The following is a 13,711-nucleotide window of genomic DNA, read 5'->3' as shown; positions in this document are numbered from 1 at the left end:
TGATAATGGAGTTGGAGGGGTGATTGGGAGAGCAGTCGTGTGTGTAGAGAGTGTAGAGTAGAGGGCTCAGCACGCAGCCCTGCGGGGAGCCAGTGCTGAGGGTGCGGGTGGAGGAGCAATAAGGGCCTATTTTCACTGTCTGAGGACGGTCTGTAAGGAAATTATTAATCCAGGCGCATAAGATGGAGGGGAAACCTAGGCTTGACAGTTTTTCCACTAGTATGTCAGGTATGATGGTGTTAAAAGTTGAGCTAAAATCGACAAACAGCATCCTTATATAGTTGCCTGGGCCTTCTAGGTGGCTCACAGCTGTGTGAAGGACCGTGGCGATGGCATCATACGTGGATCTATTGGCTCTATAGGTGAACTGATGAAGGTCGAGGGAGGGTGGGAGGCTGGATTAGTTAGCTGAGGGGTTTTGGACACTTTAGCTGGTCAGGATAGCTGGTGGTCACAGTGGTCTAGCTGGTCACCATTAGCTGGTTGGGATAGCTGGTTTAGCTGGTAAAAGCTGGTGGTCACAGTCATAGATATATATAAACACTAGATGGCTCACACGCGCTGCTGGCCAATTGAGACCGACGTTGCCACTTGGCCGCCATCTTGCTACAGGCAGTTCTCTCATTCATAACATTATGGTTTACTATTTAAATAACCATAGCTTGCTCAATTTTCAACCAATTTTCAAACGGTTTGGTTTTTTATAAACATCAAAGATGTAGTTATGATACTGCATACTTATAATCATGGACTTTCATATGAAAATAACATTAATCAGATAAAGCAATAGCTACACACACACACACACACACACACACACACACAAGGTATTTATATTAAATATTTGCCGGTGTATATATTTCCATTTATTTTATTATATTGTTAATATTTCAAATAAATTATAAAATTAAAATACATTTATATTTTATATATAAAAATCGGTCTCATGTTACCACTCTGTAAGCCAAGAGTTGTTAATTTAGCAATGCCTTAGCTTTAAGAACAGGGACACAACTAATGACAATAGCATATGTTGGTATATTATTTAGATATTCACACCTTTATCAGAAGAACCAAACCAACATAAAATGTGCTCACAGACAGGCCAGTCTAATTTATCACAATTATTTTTGACATGAGATCTTCATATCATCCTAGTTTTGTATTTAGTTTCTAGATTTGTAAACAAATCCAGAACCTTTGAAATATGTTATTGAAAAAAGACCAAGAATAATATAAACTGTACCATGTGTCCTTTTGTGTCCTTCTGTAGTCCATTTGTGGTTTGTCTTGTCTCACCCCGGCTGATATATCACAAAATCCACTGTTTAAATTGTTCCCTATATTGCCCCTATGCAATATAGGGAACAATTTAAACATAAACTATCCTATGTGTCCTTGGGTGTTATGAAAGGCGGCCCCCCAAAATAAATGTATTATTATTATTATTAAGAAGAACACATGGCACACCAACAATCAATCACCGTCCAGCCTCAGCTTTGGTATTCTTTCACAACCATGTTATGGGTTTATTAGACTGAGCAAATATAAACATATGTGGGGAACATAGTGCTGCGTCTCCTGCCAGCTCCTCACTCCTGAAGTGCTCACTGCAGAGCAGTGTCCTGTCACAGGAAACAAAACCGTCCCTTCTTTGGGCGAGTTCCCACTGCCTCCTCCTCTCTTTGGTTTTGGGAAACCTTAAAAACATGAGAAAGGTAGCCAGATATATAAATTATTGTCAACATGTTCCTCCCTTCTTTCCTTTAACATTAAGGGTAGGACAAAAATACACACCGAAATTATCATATTTTTGGTATGTATGCATGTATGTATAGCCTACTTAAAGAATAAGACAACCACACTAAGAGTAATAAAAAAGGTGTCCAATAGAAACATTAAATAATTGTGTAAAGAAATGGTAACAACATATTCTAAAGAGGCTGGGTCAACAACAATCTTGCAATACTATTATCTCACATAGCCCCACTGATACTGTGTAGCAGGACTTGTAATGTACATACATCCACTAAGTAATTAACGATTATCCTAATTGTAGTCATAATATTGTCATATCTTACACGTGAAAGGTGATCCCACGGGTTCTTGTTTCCAGACTGCGGTGATTAGAGCATCCGTAGGCTGCACAAAAGTCCGGCATAGTCAGGTACTTCTGTAAACACAAAGCCAGCAAATTCCTGTATCATAATGCAAGATGTTTTTAACAAGCCAAACCACTTGGAAGAAATCATGTGTAACTTAAGTTATGTTGAAAAGAAAGAGCAGTTCTGCCTCTCCCACTGGTGGAGTTGTGGGTCAACTTTGTAATACTAGGTCTCACTGACAGCCTCTTGTTATTAGCCAGCTAATAAATACAACCACATACACAAAGAAAAGCTGCAATTTCAACATGTCCAAGCATCCTGTATCATAGCCATGCTAATCATGTTTATAATAAACCAAACCGTTTGTAAATCAGTCAAGATTTCAGTGAGTTAAGAGTATTTTTGTGCAGATCACTCACCTGACAACAGCTACCATAACGCAAATCAGAGTAACTGTTGACTGTAGCAAGATGGCGGCCGGTCAGCTACGCTGGAAAATCTCCCATGAGCCATCTAGTGTTTATATATATCTATGGTCACAGTGGTCTAGCTGGTTTGGTCACAGTGGTCTAGCTGGTTACCCAACCCAGTCTCACGGCATTTCGTGTTCACCAACACGATTTTTAATCTATTGATTCGTGTTCACCATCACGATTTGCCCCTTTTTTTCGTGTTGCACAGCACGATTTTAAAAGCAATGTATTTCTACTGGTAACGTGTTTCGTGCCTGCAGGCTGCAGCACGTCTTTTTCTCCGGTCGGGTCGTGGAAGACCGGAAGCTGTGTGGTTCATAAAAACATGTTCTTACTCAATATCAAGCCACAGCTATTGCTTTTATTTTAAATCGTATAATTTCTGACTTTTGTTGTCGTCTGGGAGGAAAATAAATGGGGCTCAGAGCCTCAGGATACTGAAATCTGTATTTTTTAAATCTTTTTTTCCTTCTAATTTGTTATTCTTTTCAAAATAACACACTGTTATTTACTCACCAATAACACACAATTATCCTTGCTTTTATTTATTGGTTTAATTCCATAATCTCGGGATTTGTTGGTGTCCGTCAGGAACTGAATTTCAAAATAAAAATAACCGGAAACAGACGTAGGCCTATAAGGGACATTTCGAAAATCATTGCGATTGTCAACATTGCTTTTAAAATCGTGCTGTGCAACACGAAAAAAAGGGGCAAATCGTGATGGTGAACACGAATCAATAGATTAAAAATCGTGTTGGTGAACACGAAATGCCTTGAGACTGGGTTGGGTTACCATTAGCTGGTCGGGATAGCTGGTTTAGCTGGTAAAAGCTGGTGGTCACAGTGGTCTAGTAGCTGGTCACCATTAGCTGGTCAGGATAGCTGGTTTAGCTGGTAAAAGCTGGTGGTCACAGTGGTCTAGTAGCTGGTCACCATTAGCTGGTCGGGATAACTGGTTTAGCCGGTAAAAGCTGGTGGCCACAGTGGTCTGGCTGGTCACCATTAGCTGGTCAGACTGGTATGATCTTGAGTAGAACTTTAACTGGAATTACTTGATGGTTAAGCTGGTCATATATGATGATGAAACACTCTCACCCAATTGCAGTAGTAATGAACATCTATCATTTCAGATCAGAGCACCTACATGTACCTTACCAGAAAGGTATACCAGAATGTATAGAATGTATTATCTGTAAATAAATACTCGTACATCACATTAGATTAGAAGCAGGAACATCATTTATAACACACAACATGAACATTAATACAAAATTGGAAAACATCAAACACCCATTCCTTCAGATTTTTACTTCGACTGTTTCTTCCCCTTTTTCACGAGGTCCTGTATCTTTTGCGAAATGAAGTAACCGGCCAACTTCTCCCTCTCGGTCTTCTCCACGTTTTGTTTGATCAGCCATCCTCTGAAGCACTCTTGAAAAGAGAAAGGAAACTTTTAGCTTTGTGTTATGATTACTTAAATATGTGAGATGAAAAAGAAAAATGTATCAAATTTAGTTTTGAACATTGCATCAGTCAAGCCAATGTTATGTTATTGCCTCTAGCTGTATGACAATTGCGGACCCTCTAAAGGCCGGGTCATTAAAAAGCTTGTGTGCACGATCAAGTCAACGGTTCGCCAAGTAGGAAGTGGAGCACACAGGACACAACCGTTTCATTGCAGACTGTTATGTTTACGTGGGGAAATGGCAGTGCATAGGGGTGTAGACAGGGGCGGACTGGGACTACCGGCCCATTTCGGTACCACCAGTCCACATCGTCCGACCGGCCCACTTCAGTACCGGCCCATCGGGATTTGTCCCGAACGTCCCGATGGCCAGTCCGCCCCTGGGTGTAGACAGGGTTCAAGTTATGTGGGAGCCATGGGAGCTGAGCTCCCATAAGGACATAGTGAAATCATAGATCTGTGGGGGTCGCTAATAAATTAGGCCTACCAACAACCATTATTTTAATCACAAATAATGCATGTGTCAATGTAATGAGTATTATTTACGTTAACGAGGTAAATAGGCTAAAAGAAAAACATGTTTTCCAAAAGAACTATGCATCTCTTGAATGACAATATTCCTGCACTGCACCTCCATGGTGCGCAATGCATTAAGGCGTGTCACGGTCGACGGTGCGGGACACACCAAATTGAGTTTGGGTGAAAGCCGTCTCCCGACTTACGAAAACAGCCGAAATCGGCCTGGTGTGTCAGGGCCTTTAAAGACCCCCATAGAGCTCAGTTTATAACTTGTCTGTTAGTCCAATAACTTGCCAAAATGGTCACAAATGTATGCCATGCCTAAGAACTAACACAAAAGTGTTGACATGCACACTACTGATTTAGACACCAATTTGGGATCGAGCAGAACAAGAACCTATGGAAAAAAGGTGTACCTTCCCATCCTTTTTTTCGATATGCCTTGGGCAATGGATCGGCTGATCGGGGCTCCCTCTCTGAAGTGGTGTTTTGCCCTGGTGGTGTCAGTGGTGGAATGGCTGGCTCACAGGTTTGAGAGGTCACAGATCCTTCTCCACAGAATGTTGATGGTAACAAAGACGGGGTAACAGAAAATGTTCAAAAATAGTATTAATTAATATTACACTGGATACCTACAGTATAAAGTAAAACGTGTTGCAATGATAGCAGAGCATGTACCTCATCAATTGTGCTCAGAAGAGGGCGCATCCTGGAGCCAGCATCTCCTCCTTTGGCACGCATCAGCTGGAGCGACGTGGTGTTAGTGTACACATCCCGTTTCAGCATCAAAGTCTCTTCCAGTGAAAGAGTTGTTATGTGTCGGAACTCCTTGATCTAATAAAAAGCATAGGGGACAACACTCACAACTCTGACAACAGTGAGTTGAAATGGAAAAAAAATAAACGTAATTTGAGCCTCATTGAATAAACCAGGCCATCTCTCCTTGAAGATACTGACACGTGGGCTGAGGGTCACCACCTCCACTGCACTACGAATTGTATGCAGGATTTAAAATGTATAGGACTTAGGTGCCGTCTCTGAGGATGTTACACTTATATTCACACTTCTTACACTGTTTAACAACACCGTGTCCCATTCATCAAACGGGACAAACTGTATTTCACTCTCACCATTGTTAAGCACAGAGCGACCGAACACAACAATATGTATAGTATATTTACCCGGACAGACCCACGAGGAAACTGGCGGCCGACGTTAGATAGACTAAGAGAGATGCCAGCTTCAATTTATTTAGCCTTGTGCATCATTTGAATGTTACAAACCGTTACTGTACTCAATACTACTCAACCGGGTCAGAGTTCATCATATAACTTGAACTGATATGCTATTTAATAAACGGCTACTGATTTTTGCAGTGTGCGTCACGTATTCTTTCACACACAGTGACGTCACGAGCTGCCCGCGAAAATACGCCATTTTCCTGGAGGTGCAAATCTAAACAGCTAGCTAACATAACCAGGCAAAGCGCACTAGTTTTTTTTTTCCTGAACTAACAACTGAAGAAATTGCTGTAGGCCTATGTTTTCGGATTATATCTCTGGACTTGAGAGGTGTGCTCTCGGTCGTTACCGGCGTAAACTAGAGCTGTGTGGGTTGTCTAATTGCCCTTACAGACTTCCTGCAGATTCATGGAAAAATGACCCCCGAAAGTGGCCTTCGGTGAATTTTGGCAGCATCTACATCTATCTTCTGGAAACACCAGGTGAATACCCCACTTGTCACAATAATATTATCATGCCATTGCATATATGTGGTATTTTAGAGTCGACTAGATATTGATTAAGGCAATAGACTATGATATTCAGTACAGGAAGCTTAGCAACACCTAGACTGTTACAGGATTTTTATTTTGGAAAGTATTTTTTTTTCTTACTTCTCACGTTTTTTATTATATTTTATAATTATATCATAACTTAGTACTTAGTACTACATAGGTAACATTAAGCTGTCTGTGGCTCTTTCCTGCTGTAACGATGCAAATTTCCCCTCTGTGGGACTAATAAAGGTATTCTGATTCTGATTCTCATTTCATTTCAAACCTTTATTTAACCAGATTGGTCCCATTGAGATCATAGATCTCTTTTTCAAGGGAGACCTGCAGCATATAGGTTCCACATGAAACATAAAACAATAAAGGACATTATACATTATATTTACAGGATACATAGTTATAGACATTTACAAGTGCCCATTGTATCAGTAAGCATTTCATTTAGCCTCGCTTTAAAAACATGCAGAGGAATGAGATTGCTCAGTTTAAATTCTTGCTGAAGATTGTTCCAAGCAAGTGGAGCTGCGCACATAAAAGCTGTCTTACCTAAGACAGTCCTTGCTCTTGGCACATCTAACAAGACTACATCCTGTGACCTCAGACAATAGCTGCTTGCAACTCTCTGTGTTATCAGAGAGCAGATATAATACGGGAGTTTACCCAACAAAGCTTGAAAGATAAAGATAAGATTCTGACTAGTCTAGGGCCTGTAAACATAACCTCATCATTGGCCATTGATATAATTTGGTACTACTAGTATTGTAGCTATTGTCACTGTGTTAAGCCTTATATTGATGCTTACCAGCTGTGAAATCAAAGGTAGTATATCCTACTATGTTTGATGTTTAATTATAAGGTGACAGTGTATGTTTTACCTTTGTGTTTCAACAAGGTGTCCACACTAGAGAAGCTATGAAGAACTATAAAGCACTAGACTGGTTGGGTGCAGACAGTGAGGCATATGATTCCGGATGACACAACCCTTACTGTCCTGAGAGCTGACGTGACACCATCATTCCGTGTGAATGAACCGCCTCATCATCCATGGGCAGCCGTTATCCAGCGTGGCGATGCGGTTGCTGCTCACTGTGACTGCAAAGCTGGGTATGTAGATTCCAGTATGTAGAAACTACATTTTTACTATGAACATATTCTTGTTGTATATTGTTCTTTGAAAACAATTAAATTACATAGGCATCATTGGAAATATGAAAACATTTGACCTTTGGTGGATGTCTTTCTCACAGAAAACAATGCCAGAATATTGACTTGTAGTTTGTTGAACTTTTACGTTGATTTATGTGTGTGTTTATAGGCTTGGTGAGTCATGCTCCCATATTGGAGGTCTGCTCTACAAGGTGGAGATGATCGTCAGAGTCGGCGGAGCAAGAGATCCTGCCTGCACTGATGTACTCTGCACATGGAACGAGGCGAGCATGAAAGGTGTGCAACCAGCTCGAGTGGCCGACATCAACTTCTATGGTGATAAGCCCAAAGAGAAGGTGGTTGCCAACAACGCGCCAGCTCGTCGAGCAGACCCCCAACCCGTCTCCTCTGATGGATTTGAAGACTTCCTTGTGTCCCTTCTTGCTGCCTCCAACCCAGTCATGCCAGTTGGGCTCAGCCGCTTCAGCTCGACTTCTTCCAACTTCTTCCAACTTCGCCCCAAAGAAAGCGGTTGTACCCTCACAGAAAGTCCCTCCAGGGCTGCGGTCCCTTTACAGAGGTGTGGAGGGTTTCAATTCCCTTGATGAGGTGTACAGTGCCGCCACACAAACTATGAAACTTGACCACAAAGATGTGGAGCATATTGGTAATGTCACCAAGCTGCAGTCCAAGTCTTTGGTGTGGTACGAGCAGAGGGCTGGTCGAATCACCTCATCCGTTTCCCACTCTGTTCTTCGCACCAGCACTACAAAGCCGTCACAGTACCTCATCAAATCCATATGTTGTGACAGGCCATCAAACTTGAAGACGACTGCAATTATGTGGGGGAACGAACATGAACAAGTTGCCAGGCAGCAGTATGCTGACGGGGCCATCTCTTCAGTGCACAGTGATCTCAAAGTCAACAACTGTGGACTCCTCATCAAAAGGGAGCAGCCTTTTCTCGCTGCCTCTCCAGATGCCATGCTGGCATGCTCGTGTCATGGGATGGGCGTGTTGGAGATAAAGTGCCCATTTAAATTTCGTGAGATGAATGTAGAAGAAATGAGCAAGGAGAAAGACAGTTGTCTAGACCAGAATCTCGAGCTCAAGGAGTCACACCAGTGACTCAACATCAAATGTATGTGACTGGTGCAAGCTATTGCGACTTCCTTGTGTGGCTGCCCACTGGGGGTCATGTATGCACAGTTTTCCCTGACACGGAGTACACCCTAACTTCTGTGCCTGTTTTTGTATGTGTTTCAAATGTGTTTGGAAACTTTGTTGGACATAAAGCATGTCCACATGGATAGGAAACTAAATACATTTGCACACATCTTGTGTCCATATCTTTCTGTTTTGGTGGTCATGCCACACCGTGCACGTGCATTCATGCACGAGGTCAATCATTTGTACGGCCCTCGGAGGATGTTGAAAAAATTGAAATGGCCCTTGAGAGGAAAATGGTTCCCCACCCCTGCTTTAAACGGAGAGACCCAAGATAACACTGACCATTTTTGAATATTTTATTTCCTGATCTTCATTTAAAAATAACCCATCTAAAGTTGTATGTGCCACTCTTAATATCTTTTAATATATTTCGGGCTGTGCATAAATTGAGAGGATGTGTTTGAAATTGATTCCTGAAGACATTGTATATTCAATATTATTAAGTTCCATGTATTTTTAAACTAATTTTAATTTATGTATAGTATGTTTTAAATTCAACATTTTTCATTTGTGTCAACAAGATAGTTAATAAGATGTATCACATATAAAAGCTCCTTGTGAAATGTTAAGCATCATCAAACCACGATTATTTTCGAGGCGGTTTTGTAAATGAATGTGTCTTAGGGGGACATTCATCTTGCGCCTCAGTTTTATACAGCACACTGAGGCTTTAACCTATCGACTTATTTAATCATTTTGCAAAGTTACATTTAATCAGTGGGTCACCAGAATACATATTACTTGCCTTTTGATCGCAGCTATGCTCCTGGCATGAACACATAGAAATTAAGTGAAATTGGAAGGGGAAAAGAAAGGTCAGAATAAAACGATGAACTAGACAAATGTTGAAACTGAGATGGTAAACATTGTGAGGTTGTTTTAGTACAGTAAAGCCTTTTACATCAAAATAAAAACAATCTTGAAACTATATGAAGAAACCAGGGAAGGTTGTAGACAGATAGATGTATAGATAGATAGACGGATATATAGATAAATAGATAGATAGATAAATAGATAGATAGATAAATAGATGGAAAGATAGATATATGGATATATGGATAGATAGATATATATATATATAGATAGATAGATAGATCCTCTCTGAAGAACCAGCACCTTACCGTGGTAGAGAGGTTTGTGTGCCCTGATGAACCTGGGGGCTGTGTTGTCTGGAACCTTGTGTTCCTGGTAGGGTCTCCCATGGCAAATTGGTCTCGGGCAAGGGGCCAGACTAAGATTGGTTCAAAAGACCTCATGAAAGAAAAACCAAGAAGTGAGGATACCCGGCCCGGAGGAAGCCCGGGGTCCCTTTCTGGAGCCAGGCCCAGAAGGAGGACTCGTCGGCGAGCGTCTGGTGGCCGGGCTTGCCACGGAGCCCGGCCGGGCCCGGCCCGAAAAGGCAACGTGGGCAACACCTCCGCTTCTCCGTCCTGCGGGCCCACCACCTACGGGAAACAACGATGGGATCGGGTGCGCTGCCAGAAGGGTGGCAGTGAAAGCGGAGGGTCTCGACGGACCAGACCCGGGCGGCAGAAGCTGGCTTTGGGGACGTGAAACGTCACCTCTCTGGGGGGGAAGGAGCCGGAGCTTGTGCGGGAGGTGGAGCGGTACCAGTTGGATCTGGTTGGGCTCACCTCTACGCACAGCGTCGGCTCTGGAACCTTACTTCTGGATAGGAGTTGGACTCTATTCTTCTCCGGAGTTGCTCAAGGTGTGAGGCGCCGGGCGGGTGTGGGGATACTCACAAGTCCCCGGTTAGGTGTTTCGTTGTTGGAGTTTACCCCAGTGGACGAGAGGGTCGCCTCCCTACGCCTGCGGGTTATGGGGGGGAAAACTCTGACTGTTGTGTGTGCTTATGCACCCAACAGCAGTTCAGAGTATACAGCCTTCTTGGAGACCCTGGAAAGAGTCCTGGATGGGGCTCCTGAAGGGGACTCTTTAATCTTGCTGGGAGACTTCAATGCACATGTGGGCAATGATGGAGACACTTGGAGGGGCGTGATTGGGAGGAACGGCCCCCCTGATCTGAACCGGAGTGATGGTTTGTTACTGGACTTCTGTGCTAGTCATGGATTGGCCATAACAAACACCATGTTCGAACATAAGGATGCTCATAAGTGTACGTGGTACCAGAGCACCCTAGGCAGAAGGTCCATGATCAATTTCGTTATCGTATCATCGCACCTGAGGCCGTATGTTTTGGACACTCGGGTAAAGAGAGGGGCGGAGTTGTCAACTGATCACCATCTGGTGGTGAGTTGGGTCGAGTGGCGGGAGAAGCCTCTGGATAGACCTGGTAAGCCCAAACGTGTAGTTCGGGTGAACTGGGAACGTCTGGAGGAGGCCCAAGTTCAGGAGGCCTTCAACTCGCACCTCCGGCGGAGCTTTTCGTGCATTCCTGTGGAGGTTGGGGACATTGAACCAGAGTGGTCGGTGTTCAAAGCCTCTATTGCCGAAGCCGCGATGGGGAGCTGTGGTCTCAAGGTCCTAGGTGCCTCAAGGGGCGGTAACCCTCGAACCTCCTGGTGGACACCGGTGGTCAGGGAAGCCGTCCGACTGAAGAAGGAGGCCTTCAGGGATTTGTTATCCCGGGGGACTCCCGAGGCAGTTGCAAGGTACCGACAGGCCCGAAGGGCAGCAGCCTCATCCGTGGCCGAGGCAAAGCAGCGGGTGTGGGAGAAGTTCGGAGAAGACATGGAGAAGGACTTTCGGGCGGCACCAAAGTTGTTCTGGAAAACTGTCCGACACCTCAGGAGGGGGAAGCAGGGAACCGTCCAAGCTGTGTACAGTAAGGATGGGACGTTGTTGACCTCAACTGATGGAGTGTTAGGGCGTTGGAAGGAACACTTTGAGGAACTCCTGAACCCGACAACTCTGCCCTCTATGTTAGAGGCAGAGCTGGAGTATGACGGGGGATCAACACCAATCTCCCGGGGGGAGGTCACTGAGGTCGTCAAACAACTCCACAGTGGCAGACCGGGGTGGTGGTTCCCCTTTTTAAAAAGGGGGATCAGAGGGTGTGTGCCAATTACAGAGGCATCACACTACTCAGCCTCCCCGGGAAAGTTTACTCCAAGGTACTCGAAAGGAGGGTCAGGCCGATTGTCGAACCTCAGATTGAGGAGGAACAATGCGGATTCCGTCCTGGTCGTGGAACGACGGATCAGCTTTTTACTCTCGCAAGGATCCTGGAGGGGGCCTGGGAGTACGCTTATCCGGTCTACATGTGTTTTGTGGACTTGGAGAAGGCGTATGACCGAGTTCCCAGGGAGTTACTGTGGGAGGTGCTGCGGGAGTATGGGGTGAGGGGGTCTCTACTCAGGGCCATCCAATCTCTGTACTCCCAAAGCGAGAGCTGTGTCCGGGTCCTCGGCAGTAAGTCGGACCCATTTTTCCGGTGAGGGTTGGCCTCCGCCAGGGCTGCGCTTTGTCACCAATCCTGTTTGTAATATACATGGATCGGATTTCGAGGCTTAGTCGTGGGGGGGGGGGGATTGCACCACTGCTTTTTGCAGATGATGTGGTTCTGATGGCTTCATCGGTCTGCAACCTTCAGCACTCACTGGATCAGTTCGCAACCGAGTGTGAAGCGGCTGGGATGAGGATCAGCACCTCCAAATCTGAGGCCATGGTTCTCAGCAGGAAACCGATGGACTGTCCACTCAAAGTAGGGAATGAGTCCTTACCCCAAGTGAAGGAGTTCAAGTATCTCGGGGTCTTGTTCTCGAGTGAGGGAACAATGGAGCGTGAGATGGGCCGGAGAATCGGAGCAGCGGGAGCGGTACTGCAGTCGCTTTACCGCACCGTTGTGACGAAAAGGGAGCTGAGCCAGAAGGCAAAGCTCTCTGTCTACCGGGCCATTTTCATTCCTACCCTCACCTATGGTCATGAAGGATGGGTCATGACCGAAAGAACGAGATCGCGGATACAAGCGGCCGAGATGGGTTTTCTCCGCAGGGTGGCTGGTGTCTCCCTTAGGGATAAGGTGAGAAGTTCGGTCATCAGGGAGGGACTCGGAGTTGAGCCGCTCCTCCTTCGCGTCGAAAGGAGCCAGTTGAGGTGGTTCGGGCACCTAGTTAGGATGCCACCTGGGCGCCTCCCTAGGGAGGTGTTCCAGGCACGTCCAGCTGGGAAGAGACCAAGGGGTAGACCTAGGACCAGGTGGAGGGATTATATCTCTTTGCTGGCCTGGGAGCGTCTTGGGATCCCCCAGTCAGAGCTGGTTGATGTCGCCAGGGAAAAGAAAGTTTGGGGCTCTCTGCTGGAACTGCTACCCCCGCGACCCGACCACGGATAAGCGGGAGAAGATGGATGGATGGATAGATAGATAGATAGATAGATACAGTATATGGATAGAAAGATAGATGGATAAGAGAAATGTATTGTAACTTCCTTATTCCTTATGTATTCTCTCTCTATCCTCTGCTAGACACAACATCTATGTGAAAACAAAGTGTGTTCTCTATTGATTTGATGCAGGCACAATGCCACACAGGACACATCCATTAAAGAGGAAATAAATCTCTCCAAAGTCAAAAGTGGTCACTTTGATTGTAGAAATGTAACCGATCAAGCGTTGATAAAAAGGACAACTAGGCTAAACTGATTGTTTTCTAATCAGCTTTGAATTGCCAAGTAGCTTCTCTCCCCTCAGTTAGGAGGCAATTACCTCTCGCCGCACTGACACTTTGATGACAGAATCACTCCAGCCGCTGTGTCGACCCTCCGCCTCACACTGGGATCCAAAACTGTGGGAACTCATTTGAGACACAAAAACTGGCAATTGCACCACAAATAAATTCAATGAAAGCAGCTCCATTTGGTGAAACCATGCTGACACTGCGCCAAGTCCGATGGAGTACAGGTCCAAAGTGCAAAGACTAAAGTAAAATATAGTAAAATAAGTCCTATTTATATAGCCAAATGTACATATGGCAACCTCTCTGACCCTTAGTGCAGATCAAATGGAAAGTACACCT

At 44.6% G+C, this 13,711-nt stretch overlaps 1 long non-coding RNA gene across 1 annotated transcript; it reads right to left on the bottom strand.

The window, feature by feature from the left end:
- Positions 1 to 1,558: 1,558 nt before the first annotated feature.
- LOC139434434 (uncharacterized) lies at positions 1,559 to 2,640 on the bottom strand. The gene is made up of 3 exons (XR_011643785.1): positions 2,525 to 2,640; positions 2,082 to 2,173; positions 1,559 to 1,700 (listed from the first exon to the last, which is right to left on the bottom strand). It is a non-coding gene; the product is annotated as an uncharacterized lncRNA (long non-coding RNA).
- Positions 2,641 to 13,711: the final 11,071 nt, after the last annotated feature.

This window comes from Pseudochaenichthys georgianus, chromosome 9 (assembly GCF_902827115.2).
Source record: "Pseudochaenichthys georgianus chromosome 9, fPseGeo1.2, whole genome shotgun sequence".
NCBI lineage: Eukaryota > Metazoa > Chordata > Actinopteri > Perciformes > Channichthyidae > Pseudochaenichthys > Pseudochaenichthys georgianus.
The sequence above is the reverse complement of the archived record's forward strand: the minus strand, read 5'-3'. Positions and strand labels throughout refer to the sequence as shown.